Below are 22,012 nucleotides of genomic sequence, written 5' to 3'. Positions count from 1 at the left end.
CCGCGATTCTGTCTTGCTTCCATGCATCAACCGTTTTTGTTTGCGCGTGAAAGAAATCTCAACTGTTTTGCCAGCGTCCCCGTATTTATTTTAAATGCAGAGCATTTCTTAGCCTCGCCTCTTCCTGCGTCGGACGGCGTCCACAGCTCCGCGTCCGCAGCAGGTGCGCGCATGCGTCGTAGTCAGCCCGTTCGCTCGTCACCCCCGGAACTCTCCGTCGCGGTCTCGGCCACGGCCGGGCTGGAGGAGCGGCGGGCGCGCACTTTCATATGAAAGTGCGTGCTCGCCGCTCCTCCAGTCCGGCCGTGTTTCGGCGTAACAGGTGCGTGATAGCAGCGCGGTGGGGCGTAGAAGAGCGCGCGCTGCTTGCGCATGCGCGCTCTCCCCTCGTACCGCTCTCCTTCTACTGCGCGCGCTGCAAATATAAAGCCGCTAGCGGTCGCTCGTGCTTCAGTCACTGCGTTGCTCCTTCCTTCCTTGGTTGACGCTCGCTCCCACGTTTACTCGTGTCTGCTACTCCAGCATTACGGAAGAAGCGATGGAAGCAACACTGCCTTCAACCAGTACTGAGGCCCCAATGCTCTGCATTTACTCGTGTTCCCCTCGTGGGAAGGCGCGGGAATTTTTTTTTACCATTCACCGCGGCCACTGGCAAAGTCGACTCCTTCTTGAGCGGCGGCAGCTCGATGCGCACCACGAGATCGGTACTTTTCTTGCCCCCGCAACGTGCATTCGCGCAGTTTCGACGCGGCGCCATTAGGATGCTCTACCAGTAGCACGCGCTACGCGCTCCCGTGTTCCTAGTAAGTGTTACCACCATAGTGCCCATTACGCCCGATTGTGGCTGTTTCAACAGCACACACAGACGAACTACGAAGAAGGATACCAACAACAGTAGGAGCTCGTGGAATCTCGTCGTGTTTTTAGCACGAAAGTGTTTCATGCCGGGGTACACAAGCATCAGCGACGTCATATCCATCATGGAAATGACATCACTAGGAAACGTTCCATTGGCGCGGTGGCGCTTGGTTTCGATCCCAAGATCATTCTGGCCGCAACGAGAGGAGTGAAAGGCTCTACCGACTGAGCCATGAAGTGATGCCCGCGTAGCTGTACGAACGCGCCCTATGTCTTTCCCTCTAACTTGTCCATTCAGATGGTGCCGCCGTCTAGGAGAGGTGAAGCGAAGTAGTGCGTCATGACCCTAATGAACACCGATAGTAGGCGCTAAGAAAGGACAGCATGCAGCAGCGAAAGCTGCTGTGTTTACCCGTCCTCCGCCTATGTGGAACGCCGCTCAGCTTTTAAATGCGGAGCATTTCTTAGGCTCGCGATGTCACTCGTCGATGTTGTCGGCGCCGTCCTCACGCTCCCTGCGCATGCGCGTCGCGTCGAGGCGCAATGCGCGCCTCTCCCCCGTACCCTCCTCGCTCTCAACAACAGGTGCGGCGGTGCGGGAGGAGCGCGTGTACCCCGTGCGCTCCGTCGCTCTCAACAACAGCGGCGGCGGTGCGGGGGGAGCGCGTCTGTGTGCGCATGTGTCGTACCTACCCGTGCGATGCGTCGCGCTGAACACTAACGGCGGCAGGGCATGTACACGTGATAACGGCGTGGTGGGTGCGTGGAAAGTTCGCGCGCTTGTGTACGGAAGTGTGCGCATGCGCGTCTCTCCCCCGTACTCCTCTCCCTCGAACGCGGGCGGTGTGTATATAAGCGGCGGAGCGCGCGTTCGGAATTCAGTCAAGGGCGTCTTTGCTTGGCTTTCGCTTGACTTGACGCTTTGCTTGACGGCACCAAGCAATACAGACAGACTTTAACTTTACACTCCTTGCCTTCGCTTCTCCTTCATTCAATAAATAAGAATAATAAAGACGAAATAACAACTAAGCATTCCCAAACCATACCCAATTACGCAACATTCACGCGATACCCCCACCACTCTGCAGCGCATTTATTCGAGTTCCCCCCGTGGGAAGATGCGGGCGGGGTTTTTTTGTCGAACGCCGCCGCTGCGTTCCACAAGCCGACCTCGTCGCAACGCAGGTGTCTTGAGTACACCGCACGAAGAAGGACCAATGTGGTCACACCTTTGCCTAAGCGATCCGGCAGCATTACGTCTCTCTCCAAGAACACCCAAAAGACTGCTGCCGAAGCGCAAATCATGCTCCTTTCGCTGTAGCGTACTGTGACTTCACCAAACGATTCGCTGCAACCCCTTCGGTTTCGTTCACATGGTTTGCGAGCGCCTAGGGTTTCAATTGGATTTACGCAATGCTCCGGCGCGTGTAATGCAGTGTCTAATGTTGAGGCGTCTAAATATAAATAGCGATGTGCAAGTTGATATCGACGCTCAACAAACATTCAAAGCACCTAAGAAGGCGCATTTCATTTTCATGTTTTACCGATTCCTATGAAAGATGGATGAACCGCATTTTTAAATGCAGAGCATTTCTTAGCCTCGCCTGTTCCTGTGTCGGACGGTGTCAACAGTTTCGCGTCCGCAGCAGGTACGCCTCTCCTTCCCTCCTCTCTCTCAACAGCAGCTGGCATGCGCATGCGTCGTAGTCAGCCCGTTCGCTCTCCCGTACTGCTTTCCCTCTACTGCGCGCGCTGCAAATATAGCGGCTAGCGGTCGCTCATGTTTCAGAAACTGCGTTGCTCCTTCCTTCCTTGGTTGACGCTCGTGCCCACGTTTACTCGTGTCTGCTACTCCAGCATCACGGAAGAAGCGATGGAAGCAACACTGCCTTCAATCAGTACTGAGGCCCCAATGCTCTGCATTTACTCGTGTTCCCCTCGCGGGAAGGCGCGAGAATTCTTTTTCTTTGTCGTTCGTCTGTGCCCGCCATCAGGGGACTAGGACGAGGAGAAAAAACTTTATTGTGAGCCTGGTGATGTGGGAGTGGTTCCTCACACCAGACGAACATGGGACGACCATGCTTTTCCAGCCCTGGACACCAGGAGTTTGGGTGCATCCAAGCCGGCGCTGGTCGTCAGGATCTCCCACAGCTCATGGAGAGGAGGGGAAGGGGGTAAAGGTGGGAGGACTGGGGTGTGTGCGCATCCCAACATCTTGAGTATGAGAGTACATGAATTAGGACAGAATTGACATGTTCGGGGGTATTGGGCGGGGTACGTCCGATGTAGCCAAGTTGGGTGACGAATGGAGTTTGAGCCTCCGGAGTATTAATTCTTCTGTTTTAGTAAGCTGCGGGTGAGGAGGGGGAAATGTTGCCTTGATGTGCAGTAATGTTGGGTGATATCTTGAAATGGGAGCAAGAGAAGTAGACTCGATGTTTCCTTAGAGGTCGGGAGGAGGGTTCTTAGGCTTGTCTTTGGGCACATTATTCCCCTTTAGCAAGGAGTGTCCCGGGGTCGGATCCCCACAATGTCGATGTCCCAGTTCGGGGCGTGTTGATCCACAAGGTTCCACGTAATTCAGGCATTGTAACCTTATAGAAAGCTGCGACAGAAGGCTTGACAGCCCGTAATTACCAGCGTTGCTGGTGTTTGACTGATGGCGAGGGCCACAGCAAATTCTTCTGCGGCCCAGATAGATGTTGTCTTGATTGCATTAACAGGTAAAACCTCGCCCAGAATTTTACTCTTTTGCAGGCCAGTGATTGGCCAGTGATGGGGACAGAAGTCTTCGAAACGGCACGGCATAACAAACTATTTCTGTATAGAAGAGAACAGGAATGAGGCAGCCTGGAGTTATTCTTAATATTCAGTTTGAGACGATTCCACCAGCCAGTGTTTGAGGATAATTTTTTTTTGTTTATTGGGGAGCACAAATGTTATACCATCTTTAACCCCTAGCGAATCATAACTAGCGGGGTAATTGCAATGAAAAAGCAATTGTATTTGAAAAACGAGTGCACAGTATAAACCAATATCACACTAAGAGAATGCAAGCAGCGCTGTGTCCATTTGTATCCTGATCATTTGCCCTTGTTTCACGTTGTTTACTTTTTCACACCATACCAACTCGCCAAGCTGAGATTTTAGGAATACGAATTCTCACCCAGAGCCGCAAAGCAATTGGACCGAAAGTTCTACACTTGCTGAAGTGAAAGTGTGCTTTAAAAATGAATGTTTTCGTATTTCAGTTTTTTAACCACCTACTGCGACGCCTTTGTGTAATACAGGGCCATGCCTAATTAAAGAATAAGCAACGCATGTGCCTTTTGAATGACTGAATCAATCGACCAAGTTCCCGAGTCGGGAAAGGCCATTTTCTCTCGACAAGACTCTTCTTCCGCAACTGGAATATGGCTCAGGCACACCGCATCGCGCGCGATTGCTCTTCACATGCAACGATATTCCGCACGATCTGCTCGAAAGCGCCTTGAAGTTGCTCGCAACTAGAAGACGTATCAACACGGCGGAGCTTTCAAGATGATTAGAAAGCGGTTCATGACCTGGATTGACACGTCACCCATTGTTGAGCGACTACGGAGTGTGTAATTATTTTGAAGGCACGAAATGGATTTCATAGGGCGAAGCGACGCTGGCAGCATATGGGAGGGTTTGATGTGCGCATTGCGTACGGCAGCTTGAGCAATCTTGTGACTTTTACCAGCCACACCGCGTACCCACATTACCTACACTTAATGGATTGATTGAATATGGGAGTTAACGCGCCGACACTACTCCCTGGTCTTTTCTCACGTCTAGAAATATCTGACGTCTAGCAATTGCGGTTCTTTGAAAGTCGTGCTGTTGACCGTTGTGCTTCTTCGTCGGGCGCAAAAAAGTGTTTCCTGCACCCTAGTTTTTTCGCTGTACGGTAAACTCTTCAGTTCATTTTACAACCTTAGTACCTATATTGACTTCGCTGACTCTTTTCCCGCCTTCAAGTGGCCTTTTATTTTCCTGCTGGCGTACCAGTCAGCGAAGCGTCGCATGTGCTCTTGTGCAGCGCTTGTGTCAAGCGGCGTTGACTTGGAGCTAGATAGTGTGTACAAACTAAAAATGTTAAGAAAGGCACATTCTTCTATTCAGAAACGTGCCCGGCTTCGTTTCAACTGAGTGAATGAATTGCGACGACCCGTCAGCGGCCGGCGGGCGAAACGCTGGGCCGACTGACTCTGTCGGAAGGCCGGCGAGCCGTGCAGTAGCGCAGCCAATTGCCAGATCATCTCCTCCTGACGTCACGCCAAAACGCCACAGAAAATGGGTGAGGGTGCGAAGAGGAGGACAACATTTTTTTCGAATTGATTTTTCTACTAAATAAATTCGCGTTATCACGCTCAGAGTGGTCGAAACAGGGCCTAGGGACTCCGGACTACAATGTGCGCTCTTAATCCCGCAATGTTTAGAAATCACTTCAGTGTCCCTTTAAGTTGGAGGCTGCTCAGCCATTCACGGCACTTTAAGATCAAGTTGATCTTCATTTGGCGGTCCAATGCATTCGTCTCCACCTTAATTGTAATGGCTCCCTTCTCCTATCCTCACTTCATTAGGAAGTACCTTTCTTACCCCCATTACAGTGACATACCCCCTTGGTGTCCCCTCCCTCGCATAACAATTCCTTCTATTCTAACCAATGTATCCGCAACCTCACATCCAGGACGTCGTCCAGCTCGAATATGCACTCTTCGCTACCACAATGGGGATCTAGCAACAGTGGCGTACACAGATGCCTCCTTCTCCAAAGAAGCCCGAGGGGTCACAGTGGTCTTTCTTCCTAGCCACCCGGCCTTGCAGAAAAGATACTCGGGCGTTCCTTCCGCCCTGTCTCTTGAGGCGCATGCAATCACTGACGCAATCTTATCCTTTGCCACACCTGGTAACAACGTTATCCTCAGCGACAGCCAGGGTGCTCTCCGCTCGTTCCAGGAGCAGTTGCTCCCCATCGAAATGGCGCATCAGCTCTCCCGTACTCCGTCCCCACTCAGAGACGCCTGGCCAATCCCTTTGCCTCCACCCACGCAAGCGCGACAAGCCCGTCTCCATCGACGCCAGACTGTGCAACATTTAGTCGGGGATAGGCAGACTCTTCCGTCTCCCTCTCACCTGTTACCCCGGGAAGATACTTGTCTTATCCGGCAAGCGCAAAAGGACAGCCTTCAACCCCGCACATACTACATTCATTAGAAGGCGATCGCAGCCCTTCATGGTGCTCTAAGTGTTCTGGATTTTCCAATATGCTGTATAGTCTTTGGGGCTGTTCTGCTTCGCAACCTTCACTCGCAACTCATGTCAAATCCCTTTCACCTTCTGCCTCTTCTCTCTAAGACTGGCTCGCCTCGCCGGAGAGAACAGACCGAGCGGCCTGGTGGCCAGCTTTGGTGGCTCACGTTCGTCAGGTTCTGCCGTCTGTATAGATAATGTTTTTTTCTTTTCAGAACCCTGACTTTGGGTTTTTGTTACCAACAACAAAGCAACAACAACAACATAATAACAAAAACAACATATCCAAACCAATCGGTGTTACCTAAGCTTCCGGAAAAAGCTTGTTTGTGGTCACCTACTTGTCAACACTAATGCTAAAGGCCTGAGCAAGGTAACATTTCGATGAAAATGTGAATTGCGTGGCTCCCGCTCAAGAAATATCTGTATCCATATCCAAGCGATGAACTACCTGCAATACATTGGAAGGTCATGCTCAGAGGTGTAGCGCATAACATCCGAACATCAACGGCATGTTCTTATGGAATGCTAAGCTAAAGTAACAGCGCATACAGAACTTCAGGAACCAGTGCTTTTGTGGAAGGCAATAACTGCCCAGGTAAAGATCAAATTTTCTCTGGCTGTGTTTCGGGTAACATTAGGATAATTGTGCCACGCAAAAAAAAAAAATCAAATATCTTCGAAATATTTTCCACACACGGCAGGAAATTGCAATGACGAAAAACTGAAATATTGTGCATTCTTCAAACTTTGGGCGACTATGCAAGCCAGTGTTGCCATCGCTGGGCGTCAGGCATCCGCTAAAAAGCAATGAGAAATCCGCCAGATTCCGCTAGATTCTAAAACATATCCGCTAAATTTCCCGCTAGGGCATATTTTATTTAAAATAACAGTGTAATTTCGTATGATAAATACCTTTATCATTCTTAAAAGCTCCCCAAAACTACGAGAGCTGAAATAATATATAAAAGAGTCTTCCAAGGAGCCTAACAGAACACTTCAGGTTTCAGTGCTACAGTGGTCGTCATTGGTCACTCTCATCACAGAAGAGGCTAACAGTTATAAATGTTCACACTGATGAAAAAAAAATCACAGGTCAACGAAAAACACATCGAGGTCATCGTCGCCGCTGTCGTCGTCTGACACCATCTTCACAGGACCGCTGGTACTCGTTAAGGGACCAGAAAGGTGACTTGGTTGCACATACGTTGCAGATGTCCCGATCGCACTAACAACTGCTGCGAGAAGTTCGTAATCAAAACAATATTTCTGGTGTCACTTCAGTCCCGCTCTTACGACGCGGATGGAGTTTGTTGTTTCGGGCTTCGGCTTGTTCCTCATCTTGGATTTTACTATGTTAAGCGGACTAAACCTTATCTCTACTTCGGCATTTGAATACGGCAGCCCGAGCATCGACATGGCAAATCCGGCCAGCTCCGCGAACGGGTTTTCGCCGCAGGCGTCCTTATAGAAGTGAACTTCACACCAGAACGACTGCGTGGACGATATTTGATTCCAGTCCAGGAGGGTGATTTTGCTCCACTGGTCTTGAATTTTTTCGATTGTCTCAGAGCCGTTTTGAAACCTCACGGATTTGTTTGTCTGAGATAGGCGGAGCAAGTGAACAGGAGCCCTCCTAACCCCTGAAGTTAAGCAATTTCTGCATTTTTAGAGGACACGGAAATGGTTTCTTGCAGGGCGATTTTGAATCGGTGCACTGCGTGAGGTATCCGCCAGAAATCCGCTATGTATAAAAATGGCCCGTAAAAAAATCCACTAGCCGCTAGACTGATTTTTCCCCGTCAGAATAAAATGACATCCGCCAGATTTAGCGGAAAATCCGCTAAATTGGCATCACTGTATAATGCAACGACAATATCACCGGCTACGACAACGTTCTTAAGGGAAAGTAAAGTGCGATTTTTTTATGTTTGCGTTTTGGCGTTGTTGAACGCATGCAGACTTGTACAGCCATCGGTCGGTAGCATCTGGGACTATGCCTGTTCGTTTTTTAGTGTAACCGTTGGCGCCACGCACCAGGGCGCGTCCTTTTAAAAGATGGCACTGCATGCCTTGTTATCGATCTCCAGGACGGTCGCAACTATCAGCCTTTGTCGCGTTCACTATCGTACAAGGAAATAAACAAAATCAACTATTAAGAAAATTGGGCTGGTCAGTGGCAGCGAAGAGCAGTAGCAAAGCAGACACAAATTGATTTTTAGCTGCAGCGGCCTTCGTTTGCACTTCATGAATTACGGACAGCGTGCGGAGCCGTTCTACCCTCCGCATGTATCTCCACATTGCAATTTTTGCTATCCCCAATTGGCGATAATAAATCAATTTGCGTAACTCATCATTTGTGTTTTTACGTTCTGGATACAAAACCACCAGTGTGAAAATTAAATGCAATAGGCCGCTTCTAATTACTGACTTACGCAACATATTCTGCAGTATTGTACAAGCGGATCCAAACCACCTAATTGGGATACCAAATAAAAATCCTTTATTTTGGTAGAGGCTATTGTTATACTGAAGACACAGCAGCGAACCTCGGTGATTATTATTAGTTGAATAGGCTGCCGTGAAGGGCTTGCTATTATTAGTGCAATAGGCTGACCCGCCAGGCTCATACTACCTCTTAAAATAAACCAATAGACGTACTTACTACACGTTCACCAAGGATGCCACTGTTCACCCTTCCTGCCGATTCCCTCCGCCTTGGTATGGAGGTCGGTGGCTGGCCCTAAAACAGATGGGCGGTGTCTGCACTGTGGGGAGGTGTCCGACACCTTCCACACGGTGTGGGCATGCCAGCGCAACCCTGCGTTATCCCCCAAGCCTTCCCCTACCAGAGAGGCATGGGAGGCAGCCCTGCTCAATTGCTCGGGGCTGTAGTCTCAAAGGGCTCTAATTCGACGGGCGAGAGTGGCGGCCTTGACCAATGGGGTCCCGCAATAGGGACTGCACCTGTGCCGAGGGCCACAGGCCCTTAGTCTCTTTTATTCTGATCAAAAATAAAGTTTCACTCCTCCTCCTACTCCTCATACGGAGCTTGATTTACGCTGTCCTCTTATTCCGCGGGAAAGGAGCTGTTTGGAGCGCAACCGGTTACGTTCAACATATTGACATAACACAAGAAATAGAGCGAGGGGTAATGCCGGCTTCAATTGTGCATTTTGAACAGAACAGAGTTACGCTAGGACCTTTATTGTGCGTCCTCTAATTTAAACTGGCGAGGGCCCACGATGAGTCACTTCTTCCTAAGTCAACCAGAATACCCTGTTGCCAAGTCCATCAACTAACCATAAAGATTCATTGGTGGCAAGGTTTATTGTGGTTGATGGTCGTATCGGAAGGCTTGATGTACGTAACAAATTGTAAAGGAGGCTGCTGGAAGAGACGCTCGAAGGTACTTGCTGGCGGGCACGCTGCACAGTGACGTCAGATGTTGGCGTGACGGCAAGCTTGAATGCTGGATTGATTATGGAAAGTCATATTCCGAACGAATGGTGACAAAAAGTCAAGATTTATTCGATAGCGAAGCGGTTGTAATGACAGAAACATAGCGATGGCATTGAACGTACTGAGAAAATTACAAAAACTGCCTCGTTTAAAAGATGTTGCCGAAAACGTTGCATATTTCACAAAAGCTCCTTTCGATTGATTGATTGATTGATTGTAGGGTTTAACGCGCCGACGCAACGCAGGCGATGAGGCGCGCCGTAGTGGAGGGCTCCGGATTAATTTTGACCACCTGGGGATCTTTAACGTGCGCCGAAATCTCGTACACACGGGCGTTTGTGCTTTTCGCCTCCATCAGAAAAGCGGCCACCGCGGCCGGGAATCGAAGCCGCGACCTCGTGCTCAGCAGCGCAACGCCTTAGCCACTGAGCCACCGCGGCGGGTACAAAAGCTCCTTTCATTAGCGCTTCTTTGTTTAAGCCAGAAATTGGAGGGATTGTATCGAACTGTATGCCCTTCGCCGTTTTTGTGTGAGGGGAGCAGTGCCCAGCTCTACGTCGAAAATGTGGGCAGTTTTTTTTCGCTGTGGCAGGGTCAAACCGTGTTCATTTTCGCTGTGCTTTCATTTTATGCGGGCTGAGCCCTCGGACACAACCGTCGGGGGCGTTGCTTAAATTGTATGCGGAAGAGACAACGGGCCTAGCGGTTCGCTGATCCTCCATACTTGTAATCAGCTTCCTTGCGACAGATTCAACCGCAGTATTTTTACACAGCACAATTTTCATTCCGGGCGCATGCCATTTCATCCTTAGCTACGGCGGCTTTCGTTGGGGAGAACGGGGTTCTCTGATATTTGTTTAATGCTGAGATGGCTATCTTAAACGGGTTAAGTTGGGCCTCGTTTTGAAGGTACGTTACTGAAAAACAAGCAGTATGACTGCCAGAATGGGTGAAAGCAAGAAAACTAAACATCCCTTATAATATTTCTTAATTTGTTGACAATCCGATTTGATAACCTGTATCAATGCCGCCTGTTGGCAACGCGTATCGCTCCGTGACTGTGGTGCAGAAGATTCTACTTCCAAGGAAAGGTTTTGGAGGGCCCTTTGGCCCGCGGTAACACGGCTGCTGTTTCTTCAAACGATACTTAGCATTATCAAGTTATGCAGCCTCATCTACCATTTGGGCTATCTGCCATCAACGCAATTGTTTTTTCACGCATTTATGAAAGGAAGACCGTACATGGTTGAAGATTTTCGCGATACGCTGGTTTGTTTGGATTTGCTCACCGGGGTTATCTCGTTGGGGGCATATCAGATGATCCATGTGTGGGCGGTTAGGTTCAATGATGCGGAAGGGGTGAAAAAGTTGGTTCTGCCAGGGAACTACCAGTGAAGGACCGTCGCTGCCTCGTCATCAACCCGATGAACCAGAAGGTGCGCCTAAAGGTCCATTGCGTGCTCCATCACGTCCCCGACGACGAAGTTCGAGCCGCCCTAGGGCCTTACCGAAAGGTAACTGAGGGGACTAGGGACCGGTGGCGAGTGCAGGGCTGCAACGCTCAGTCGTCGACAACACGCCTGGTAACCCTCAGGTTGGGAGCGGGCGTCACTGTCGACGACATTCCGCACGAAGTACAGTCGAAAGCTTCATGACAGTAAACACGAGAACGCGTGTTGCTCAGTACATGCATTGCGGTCTAACGATCGATGGCGAACTGTCGTTGTTCGTACATTTGGCAGAACCACTTCCTGACAAGTGTTGATTGCGCTGTGGCGTCCTGCGGTAGCTAAGTTAGATATCTGGAGACGGTTCCAGGGTATACGCGTGCCGATAAGGTTTTAACAAGCAAGTGTTTTATTCCGGGGTCCACCTACATCCTTTACGGAAGTGACACGGCCAGAAAAACTTCGATCGACGCGGCGCCGGGATTGGATCCATGAACTCGTCCGTCGCGACGGGAGGTACGAAACGTGCTCCCGACTACGCTATGAGCAAACGCGGGAATAGGCACCGGACACTGGAGTTTGCGCACGACAGCAGCGCCTCCTCTCGCCGCAGCTTAGCAACTCTGGGTAGGTGGATGTCGCGACCACTGAGGTCAGTGGACGCGACCGGCCGTTCAACGCACGTAAAAACATGCGCGCTGCTTGCGGTTTCACGTTGTGTGGAGGAAGTTTTTGAAGAAACATAGTAATAATTGCAAGTTGCAAGGTCCGAAAGGATCAAATTGCGACAGGGTAGAATTAGTGGCAGCGCCGGTACTGCTGCGTGAAGGACTGCCACAATCGCGAAAGGCAGCCTGCCATCGTTCTGCACAGGTTTCTCGGGCAGCCATGGGGAATAAGCGTCGCAAGAAATGCATTTTAGCAGTAAGAAATCCATGACATTTTTTGTCAGTGGAAGGAGTAAAATTATGAGTGCGAAGACACGAAGGGCCGTAAAACTTAAACGCTTGCTTTCAGTGTTCTATACACATCGCGCGCTGTAATGAATCGCATGCTGTCGTAATATTTGCATAACACAAGGTATTGCGGCTTCCATCACTATTGTTTTTTAAGCAGTAACACTTTTTTAAGCCACATTCACGACACCGAATGGATGCCAAAACGCGGCACAACGATATGGTCACACCGCTTCGCGGGTGATGCCAAAAGCAATGTCAAGACGGTCAATACGCATCCCGCTTACTGTTCTACTTTGTTCCCCGAAGTGTACAGAGTTCGGCAACGCATTCCAAGCGGGAGCATGGCAACCTATCAAAGGCAAGGTTACATTCACTCGCGCTGACTTCTTTATTGCGTTTTGCGTATTATGAAAGTTGACTTTACTATTGTTTAAGCAGAGGGTAGGGAGGAGGAGGACATACTTTTTTGGAGAATTCTGAACGGCCTGAACAAACTTTATCACAGTTAGCCGCAAAGACGACTCTAACATTACTCACAAGAAACTTAACGGAATCTTCGTAAAGACAACCGCAACTCTGCAGCACGTTTCCAACTATGAAACTGTGTTTACTTTGTGATCAGCTAATAACGTTCGGAATCCGTTGTTAATTAGTGGCAAAACCAACCAAACTGAAGAAGGGCAACTGAAAAAGTAACTGTAATGTGGTTGCGCGAACAGAGGAAACAATACAAACACGCTTCTGTCGTGGAGCGCCGTTGTGGTGAGTTTATGCTGTGTTGTTGTTGTTGTTGGAAAACGTTTATTCAGAAAAAGGGAGAGGGGAGGGGAGAGAGAGAGTTAGGAGCGGTGGGTGGCCATCCTATTCCGGTAGGCCGCGCAGGGTCGCCTCCGCGTTCGCCCGAGAGATCAGGGCTTCCTGGTCCTCGAGCTGTCAACTGCGCAACGCGCTCTCCCATCGCTCTACAGAGGGGGGATCGGGAGGTTGGGGGTTCAGTGGGCACATCCAGACAAGGTGCAGGGTCGTGTTGGGAGTGTCGCAGCTTGAGCAGTTGGGTGCATTGCAGGTGGGGGAGATGCGGTGGAGGGCGACGTGGTTGTAATATGTGTTAGTTTGGAGTCTTCGCCAGATGCGGGCGTCGGGAACGGAAAGCGAAGGGTGAGCAGGGGGATAAGTGCATAGGGAGGCCCTGTAGTGGTACAGGATGTCGGTGTAGGTTTGCTGGAGAGGGCTCAGAGCAGGGGGACGATGGTCTGGGTTGGGGCGGCAGGCCTCGTCTGGGAGGGCCCGGGTGAGAAGATCGCGGGCCGTGGCGTGATCCACTTCGTTCCCAGGGAGGGATGGGTGGCTTGGTGTCCACACGATGCGGGTTAGCGGTAGAGTGCTGCGTTCGGAAAGGATGTTGAGTGCCAGGGTGGAAAGTCTGCCTTGAGCGTAGCGGCAGCAGGCGGCTTGAGAGTACGTGAGCACCGTGACAGTTGGAGTCATAGCGTGAGCGAGGGCGAGGGCTATAGCGGCTTCTTCTGCTGCGCTCGTTGATGCTGTCTGCAGGCTGGAAGCAAGGAGGGTTTTGGCGTCGCAGCGCACTGCGGCAACTACGTGTGCTCGCTGTCGGGGGTAGGGAGTGGCGTCGTGTAAAGGGCAGTTGAATCACTGCCGTACTTTCGAAGAAGGAGGCGGGTCCGATGCTGTCGTCGTCCAATGTTGTACGTGGGGTGCATATGGCGTGGGATGGGAAATACCCGTATGTTCGCGCGTTGAGCAGTGAGTATTCGCTGGGGGGTATCGGGAGTCTGCTCTACATGTCGACCGAACTTATGCAGCAGGTGCAGGCCCGTTGGGGTGAGCGGAAGTCGTTGCAACTGGTTGTTTGTGTGGGCCTCCATCAATTCGATGACAGTATTATGGAGACCGAGTTGCAGTAGCCGTTCGGCCGAGGTGTACACAGGCAAGCCAAGCGCTGTCTTGTAGGATTTCCGAATTCAATTTTGGCGTGTTCTCGCGGTTTGAGGGCGAGGTATGGAGCTCCGTATGTGATCCGACTGGTTAGCATTGCTTGGAGAATGCGGCAGGTGTCGGCTTCTCTGAGACCGTGTCTTCTCGAACAGGTTCGTCTAATCAGGTGCGTTAGTTGTGACACAGTAGTTTGTAGTCTGGGGAGATATGCAGCTCCGGAGCCGTCGTGGTGGTAGTGAACCCCCAGAATGCGCAGGGTCTTGACGGTGGGGATCAGTTGGCTGCCGATGTATATTGTGAGGTCGGGTGTCGGGTTCGGTGGTCGTCTTCGCCTCCGGTTTCGGAAAACGAGGAGGGCAGATTTAGATGGGGCACATAAGAAACCGCACGTACGGAAGTAATGCAAGATGACGTCGACTGCTTGCTGTAAATTGTCTCGTTGGTAATCTGCGGAGCCTGTGTTGGTCCAGAGCGTGAGATCGTCAGCATATAGAGCGTGTGTACGTCAGGTATCTGTGCAAGTTGTTCCGGAGGGCCTGAAAGGGAGATGTTGAATAGCAAAGGGGAGATTACTGATCCTTTGGGCGTTCAAGGGCGGGGTGTGGAATTTCTCTGTCTTGTACGGTCCTAGGTGTAAGGTAGCCGTCCGGTTTGTGAGGAAGGCGCGAACAAAGTTATAAGTTGCCTTTCCACATCCCGTGGTTTGGAGTTTTTGTAGGATGGCGGTGTGGATTACGTTGTCGAAAGCCCCTTGTATGTCCAGGGCTACAATGCAGCTTGGGTTCGTTTTGCTGAGGTGGTCAATGATTGTTTCTTTCAATTGTAGGTGTACGTCTTGAGCAGACAGATGTGCCCGGAAGCCGAACATGGTGTGGGGAAAGCGGCCAGTATCTTCTAGGAGTTCTGTAAGGCGTCGAGCGACCAAATGTTCGTATAGTTTACCCACACATGAGGTTAAATAAATGGGTCATAGGTTGTCGAACCCCAAGGACTTGTTTTGTTTTGGCAGTAAGGTAATATCAGCGTGTCGCCACTGCAAGGATAGTGTTCCTTCTTTCAAGTGCCGGTTTTAGCAGTCAAGGAGGGAATCCAAGTGCTCGTCGTTCAGGTTCCGAAGCAGCGTGTATGTAATTTGGTCGTGCCCCAGCGCCGAATTGCGTGTTAACCTTGCGAGTGCTTGTAAGAGTTCCTGGCACGTGTATGGCTCGTCAAGTTTGGGGTTGGGAGCCCCTTGGTAATTAGGGTGGGAAGCAGACAACGGAGTTAGCACGGAGCCAAAAAGCTTCTTTTGAAGAGAGGAAAGCAGCTGGTCCGGTGGTTGAGAGTGATTGTGAATGAGGCGGGTGATGTGTTGAGTAATGGCGGTTTTGGATGGCGTATTGCCCAACAAGGACCGAATTATATTCCATGCTTTCTCCGTTGTGAGGGCTTCCGCTCAGTTGGTCGCTAAACGTGCGCCAGTTTTGGATTTGGAGATGCTGGGCGTACGTGAGCGCCTCTTGTGTAAGTTTTGCGATGCGCCGTTTGAGTGAGCGGTGGTTCTTGTTGCGATGCCATCGATTCAGTAAGCCACGGCGGGCTTCCCACAGGTGGTCAAGGTGGGTATCGGCTGCTGCTAGATCCTGTGTGAGTATGATGTTCTTTGTGTAAGTCTGTTGTAAGTCGGCCAGCTGTTGAGTCCATTCTTCAATGTCTTCCGTAGGTTGTATGGAGGGAAGGGGAGCTTTCCGGAGGGCCTCCCAATCGGTTAGTCGTGCCACTACGGTGCGATGGCGGGACGCATGATTGGAGACAAGTAGGGCAATTATGAAGTGGTCACTTCCTAAGGTGTCCAGCTTCCGTTCCCAGTCTATTTGTGGGACATGTCGTGTAAACGTGAGATCGAGGATGGAGTCTCGCGTTACGCTGTTTCCGAGCCGGGTAACCTCGGTGAGGTCATTTTGCAGGATGAAATCGTAATTTTGCGTAGAGTGAAGGAGGGCCATTACTTTCTTGGATGCGTGAGGATATCCCCACGTAACATGCGGCGCGTTAAAGTCCCCGAGGAGTATGCACTGATTGTTTCCAGTGTGTCGGGCCACTGTATGAAGTAGCTGTTCTATGGCCGTGAGAGGCTGGTTTGGGGGGGGGGGCTGTATAGGTTCAGGATAGACTTTTTTCCCGCTTGTCGTGAGGGATGAGCTCTACCAAAACGTGATCGATAGGGGATGCCGTGGGTATCACTTGGGCCGGCAGGGTACGCTTGACAAATATTTCCGTGCGTTGGTGCGGTGGGTTGGTGTAGGTTTTGTAGTCGCGCAGCGTGGGTGATGGGGTTTACGTTTCTTGAAGTGCCAGAACGTCTGCGGGGCTGGTGGCTGCGTAGAGTTCAAGGGAGGTTTTCTTGCTTTCAAATAATTGACAGTTCCACTGGCATATAGTTAGAGGGGGTTGCACTGTGTGCCTACGGGTCATTTTGTCCTTTTTGTTTTTTGGTTTGGGGTGGGTGTTCGAGGAGGAGAGTTTGCTCCAGGGAGGATAATCGTTCCGTCAGAAAACGGAGGGTGGCGTCGGTCGCATCCGTGATTATTTTAGTGAGGGATGCCGTGGATTTTTCTATATACTGTTAGACATATGGAACAATGTGGGCTGTGATTTGCGTGTTCACAATTTCTTCTACTTGGGCTCTCGTGAAGGGAGTGGGAGCCTCGGTAGCCGGGGGGGGGTAGATGAGGTAGTGCAGCGCGTTCTGCTTCCAGTGCTTCCACTCGGCTGAGAAGCTTATCGTTTTGTTCTTGCAGTTGTTTGATGAGATCGCGGAGTGGTAGTGAGACGGGGAGTGAGAGTGGAAGTGGGTGAGACGAGGTAGGGAGTGGGGGGAAATTGGGCATGTCGCGTTGGAAGGAGGAATGAGCGGTGGGAGAGCGCGCAGCTACAGCTGACCAGCTTACCTGGTTGTCGGCGAGAGGACGTGTCTTGTTGGTCGGCACGGCTGGCAGGAAGCGACGCGGGCAGTCCTTGCCCGCTGTGGTGTGCGGTTGTGAGCAGAGTTTGCACGTTGGTTAGCACGCATGGTCCTTGGCTGGCGAGGGTTGGCCACAGTTTGAACACTTGGAGTCCTCAGGTTGTGGACACACGCCCATTCGATGCCCAAGTTCACCACACACGCGGGAAGCTTGCACACACCGGCGAAATGGTCGGCAACGGAGGAGGACGCTGACCACCTTTACGTAGAAGGGCACGTGGTTACCTTGGAATGTCAGAAGCACCGATCGGTTCTGACCCATGAATCGTGCGTGGCTGAGGGCCAGCTCGTTTCCTAGGAGATAGTCGTGGAGGTTTGAGTCAGTAATGGTGGCTTCCAGACCGTGGATGACACCCCGGCAGGTGCCGGGTGGCGGCTTTATATAGGTGGCAAATTCGCAAAGTCCTGTTGAGATCTGAAGCGCTGGTATGTGGCCGAGTGTGATGGCAAGGTCAGGGTCGGGCGTACTTGCGACGATCACATTCTGAGTAGGTTGCACAAGGAGGGTAACTTTCTTATAGAAGGATGGCAGGTCATGCTCACATTTGGCTGCAAAAGCTTCGGTGAGTGGTGTGGTGGTCTGCCTAGCGAGGTTGTGTCCCGCGCAGACGACAACCCCACCCGGAGTTGTAGCAGACGACAACCCCACCCGGCGTCCAACAAGTGACGTCATTCGTAGGTGGCGCCACGGTATGTCCTCGGGGAAATAGGGCGACAAACGCGCCTTATCTAGGAGAGGCGCCGAGGCGCAGACAGTTGGTGCCTCGATGCCAGCGCCTATGTGTACGGGGGACGCGCACCCTAAGCTGCGGAGAAGGGGACTTGCTGAGGGCGCGCTCGTGTTGTAATGTGACACGGTCCGCTACAGCGTGTGTTCACCAAACGATTCGCTGATAACTCGTTTGGTTTTGTTCGCGCCGGCGGTATGCGAGCGCCTGTGGTTTCAGTCGGATTTACGCAATGCTCCGACGCGTGCAATCCAGGGTCTAATGTTGATGCGTCTAGCGGTGACATACCGACGAAATATAAATAGCGGCGTGCAAGATCATGTCGATGCACAATAAACATTCAACTGCTCCTGTGAAGGGGCATTTCACTTTCGTGTTTTACCGGTTGCTATGGAAGAGGGAACAACCACATTTTTATCAAGCGCCAAAACGAGCGAACGCCTTAACACGTTGGCTTTTTGCTGCCCGTTTGGGTGATAAAAATGTGTCATCCTCCGTGATGTAACCAATGCAGCAGCCAGCCACGCGATAAAGCGCTTTCAGGGAGTTCGCCCGCCAACCGCACAAACTCTGAGAGCACGCCAGCGTCTCACCAGAGCGCTCTGCATCTATTGAGCGGAACGCGCTCTGGTGTTTAATGTCATAAATCTTTCTACTGTACGGGTCGCCGGAGAGCAAGCCCTAGTCGTGGTGCCATAGCTACTGCCCCTCTGCCTGCGTTGTCACCGAAGCGGACACATCAGGCGAGAGTGTTGAGTGCCACGCTGCGCTCGTATTCGTCGCTTCGGCCACAGCGAGGGCTAGTGTGTGCCTTCCTATGCTAACGTACCCGGCTCACCGCCGGGCACGGCGACGGTGCCGTTCGTCATGAACGGAGCCTAAGCTGAGGACGACGCAAGGAGTGGGGACGACGAGCAGATGAAGGAGGTAACGCCCACCGAGCCAGCTACTTCTCCGTGGAAGACGGCAGTCAAGCAGAGACGGTGCTTCCCGAGGAGAAGATAGATGAAACGACGAGTGTGTTCAATGAGGCGGAAATGAAGGACGACGAGACGTCAAGGGATGACAAACTAGAGAGCGAGGACATGGAAGAAGGTAAAAAGGGGACCTCAGGATTCGTTGCGACTACGAGCAAGAGGTACTTGGAGCTCAACAGGGACAGCACACAGTGCGCAGGTTCTGCAAGTCCCGAGGAGGCTTTCGACCAAGTCAAGGCCGACTGCGCAACCGGAACGGCACAAAGGCAAGGCGACAACCGCTTAGATCAGCACGACGAAAGGTGGACAGGGGGTGGGCATGCGCGACGCCGGCAGGGATGTCTGTGGTGTAAATTGTAAGTGCAGTGCTATGGACGGGTGGCGGAGAACAGAGGCCGTTGGGGCGGGGGGGGGGGGGGGGGGGGGTCATAGGTGGCACAGGGAAGTGCACAGACAAAAGGGACCCCCACTGCAGAGCGCTTGGAATTGTATGCGAATACGGAGGCGCCTCCAACAACAAGGAAATGACCTGAGTGAGATGTCGCAAGGCAACTTTTGTGTTTACTCTTCTCTCGTTTTGTTCTTCACTAAAAAATATTAAATGATAGTCCTAAAAGACCATTCCGTATTGCAACTTTGAACGTAGGAGGCCTTGGGGAAAGGCGCAAGCAATTCCAAATTAGAATAGTCTTAAATGAAAAAAAAAACAATAGACATCCTGGCTCTACAGGCAACAAAAATAGAGAGAAGGCGAACCCAGTTGATGGACCTTTTGCAAACATATATAGTGTCCGTTAGCCATGCGCGTGGGACGTCCGCTGGTTGCTGGCAAAAGTTCTGTAGCATTGCAAATCGCCAAAATTTATTCTTGTGAATCTGGTAGTCAAGTGACGTGTACAATTTCTTACTGTGGAACATAGATTTTTGTAATATGCTTCTACGCCCCGTATAAGGTAGAGGAAAGAAAACTGTTTTTTGAAAAGATAGCAAGGAAATTGTAGGACAAAGAAAACGTTGTTCTGCTCGGCGATTTTAACTGCGTCTGTGCACGAGAAGCCAGAGCAGGCTTAACGCGGAGGAGGGACCGCAGTGCACAACCACTTCAGATAATACTGCAGCAGCATGAGTTAACAGATGTGGCTCACTGCAGCAGCAAAGGCAGACGTCCCGTACACGCACTGGCAGGGAATCAGCCATGCCCGGCTTGGACAAAATTTGTTTTACATGAATTAACCCCATCGTACAAAAACTACAAGGTTGAGGATGTTGCGTTCAGCGACCATTGTCTGGTGTACTTTTTATGGGGGGGGGGGGGGGAGAAGAGGAAGGAGCGAAGGTTACAACACGTTTGACGGTAATTTATGGAAATTCAATGAGAAATTTTCAATCCAAAAGACGAGAAGTTTGGCAGGCGGAGAAAGGAAGTTTTGACAGGAACGCAAGGCTGGAAAAAGAAAGCTGGGGGGGAGCAGAAGGGAGTTGTTCAAACGAGAAAGAAATGTGTGCCATAGAGAGAGGGACAGTTTTGACGCGTTCAGAAACATACAAATTCGCGCCAATTCACCCTGGGAATGAGGTTGGAAAGTAAAGCTGTAAACGACACCCACATCAGTTAAGAATTCACTCACGTCGCTCTACAAATAGCGAAACCAGAGCGAAGTGAAATGCACTTACCCGCCCCCATGATCTCTTGGAGATATTCTTGGTAAGGTTAGATCAATGATGATGCATGAACGGTGGTTGGTGGAGTTGTATTGGTGTAGCACATGAGTGGAAACTTTTTTTATAAAATTAACTGAAGCTCAAACCCGGTGTTACACGATCTCACTTCTCCATGTCTGCCGCCGCGGACGGGGTTGACGAGATCGGCGGCTGAGACGGTGGAGGAGGACGAGTCGAAAGAGGACGAAGAGGAGGAGCTGCAGGAGGATGTACTTCTATTCAGATTTCTGAACGGCCCAGAGTAAGGCCCAGGGGAGGGGTTCCCTCTTCACTGGAGCCCACGTGCAGTTCGCGCCGCCTGTGCTCTGTCCACCAAGGAAGCTGGGTGGGCAGACATGGGGCTGGACAGCAGCATCTCCCATTGCTGTTGTTGGGTAGTTGACTCAAAGAGAGGAGGGTGCTCAGGGCTAGAGTCTCACACCCCGATTATGTGGTGGACTGTCCCTTCTTCTGAGCAATATTTCCATTCAGCGTCGTAGCGATTCGGGTGCATTAAGTGAAAAAGCGTCAAGTGTGGGAAAGAGCCGGAACAAATGCCGATCACTTGACAATATTGGACGGGAGATAATCAGTGCGGTCAGATTATCGTGCCTGATCTCTAGGGAACTGAATATCAGAAATTTTATTTTAGGGGCATTGACTACTACCTTGTTCCTGCCGCAGCACATGCTACGGTTACTCCGGTTGTTATTTAGCCTCTCGGGTATTTACCTCAGGTTATGTAACATTGAGTTCAATGTAAACTTAAGTTAGTTATCTTAATTGACTGTGATGTCATAACTTGTTTTATGACAAATTGAAACCGGCTGAAAGGCAGCGAGTGCTTCAGAAAACGATGCTGCAGTGAGAAATCTACGAGCCACAGAAAAATATCTATGGCACTATAAAGGTTATAACCACTAGAAAAAATACCAACCAACCCTTAATATTTGGCGGAAATAGTTCTTACGACATTGAGGCTAAAGTTAAGTACGTGAAAATGCCTGCTGTTCGTAAGATATGAGACCACATTTAATTACCTGGCCTTGGACTTCCCGGCAGTCCGACGTAATAAAAATGACTAACCAAGGTGTTCACATTTGTGAGTGTGGTATAATGTATTAAGCTTACGAAGTCATTTGTGGCGCCCTTTATTGTGTCTGAGGGTTCAGAGTTCGAGCCATTTCAAAGTCGGTTAATGATTTGTGTATTGTCCGACACGTGAAACCCGTGTGGCTTTTCCAGCATACAGACCAATCGGAGAGGCCCCGCGAAGAAACTGTTGGCACTGGTTGGTTCAAAGGCTGAGGTGTGGAAGGAGGTTTGTTAAAGTCTACTGGAATGGCAGACGGTGGTGCTACCTTCTATTTTTCACTGCCTGTCCCCCGTGGAATAACGACTGGTACCTTTACGACGCATGCCAGAGAAGATGCATCCGTAGTAAGTAATAGGCAAAATACTATAAAGACTACACTATTCCAGTAGAACAACGTTATCCACAAGCATTATTTTTGACACACACGCACATAAACCTGATGATATTGTCCCTAGAAATGATGAGGATACACTGGGGCTCGATTAGGCTAGTAACAACATACTTCCGATTATTGCTGGTTGTAGAAAATATACGAACTGTGTAGGC

General features: G+C 50.7%; 1 protein-coding gene across 1 annotated transcript in view; it reads left to right on the top strand.

Moving 5' to 3' along the window:
* Positions 1-21,725, top strand: part of LOC144140855 (putative Kunitz-type serine protease inhibitor) — a 55,726-nt gene extending 34,001 nt beyond the window's left edge. The window contains exon 4 of the transcript XR_013316365.1: positions 21,616-21,725. The gene's annotated coding sequence lies outside the window, so the exon portion shown is untranslated. The remainder of the gene's footprint in view (positions 1-21,615) is intronic.
* Positions 21,726-22,012: the final 287 nt, after the last annotated feature.

This window comes from Haemaphysalis longicornis, unplaced genomic scaffold (assembly GCF_048455015.1).
Source record: "Haemaphysalis longicornis isolate Haplotype H1 unplaced genomic scaffold, Haemaphysalis longicornis Haplotype H1 scaffold_52, whole genome shotgun sequence".
Taxonomy (NCBI): Eukaryota; Metazoa; Arthropoda; class Arachnida; order Ixodida; family Ixodidae; genus Haemaphysalis; species Haemaphysalis longicornis.
Note: the sequence above shows the minus strand (reverse complement) of the source record. Positions and strands in the feature narration are given on the sequence as shown.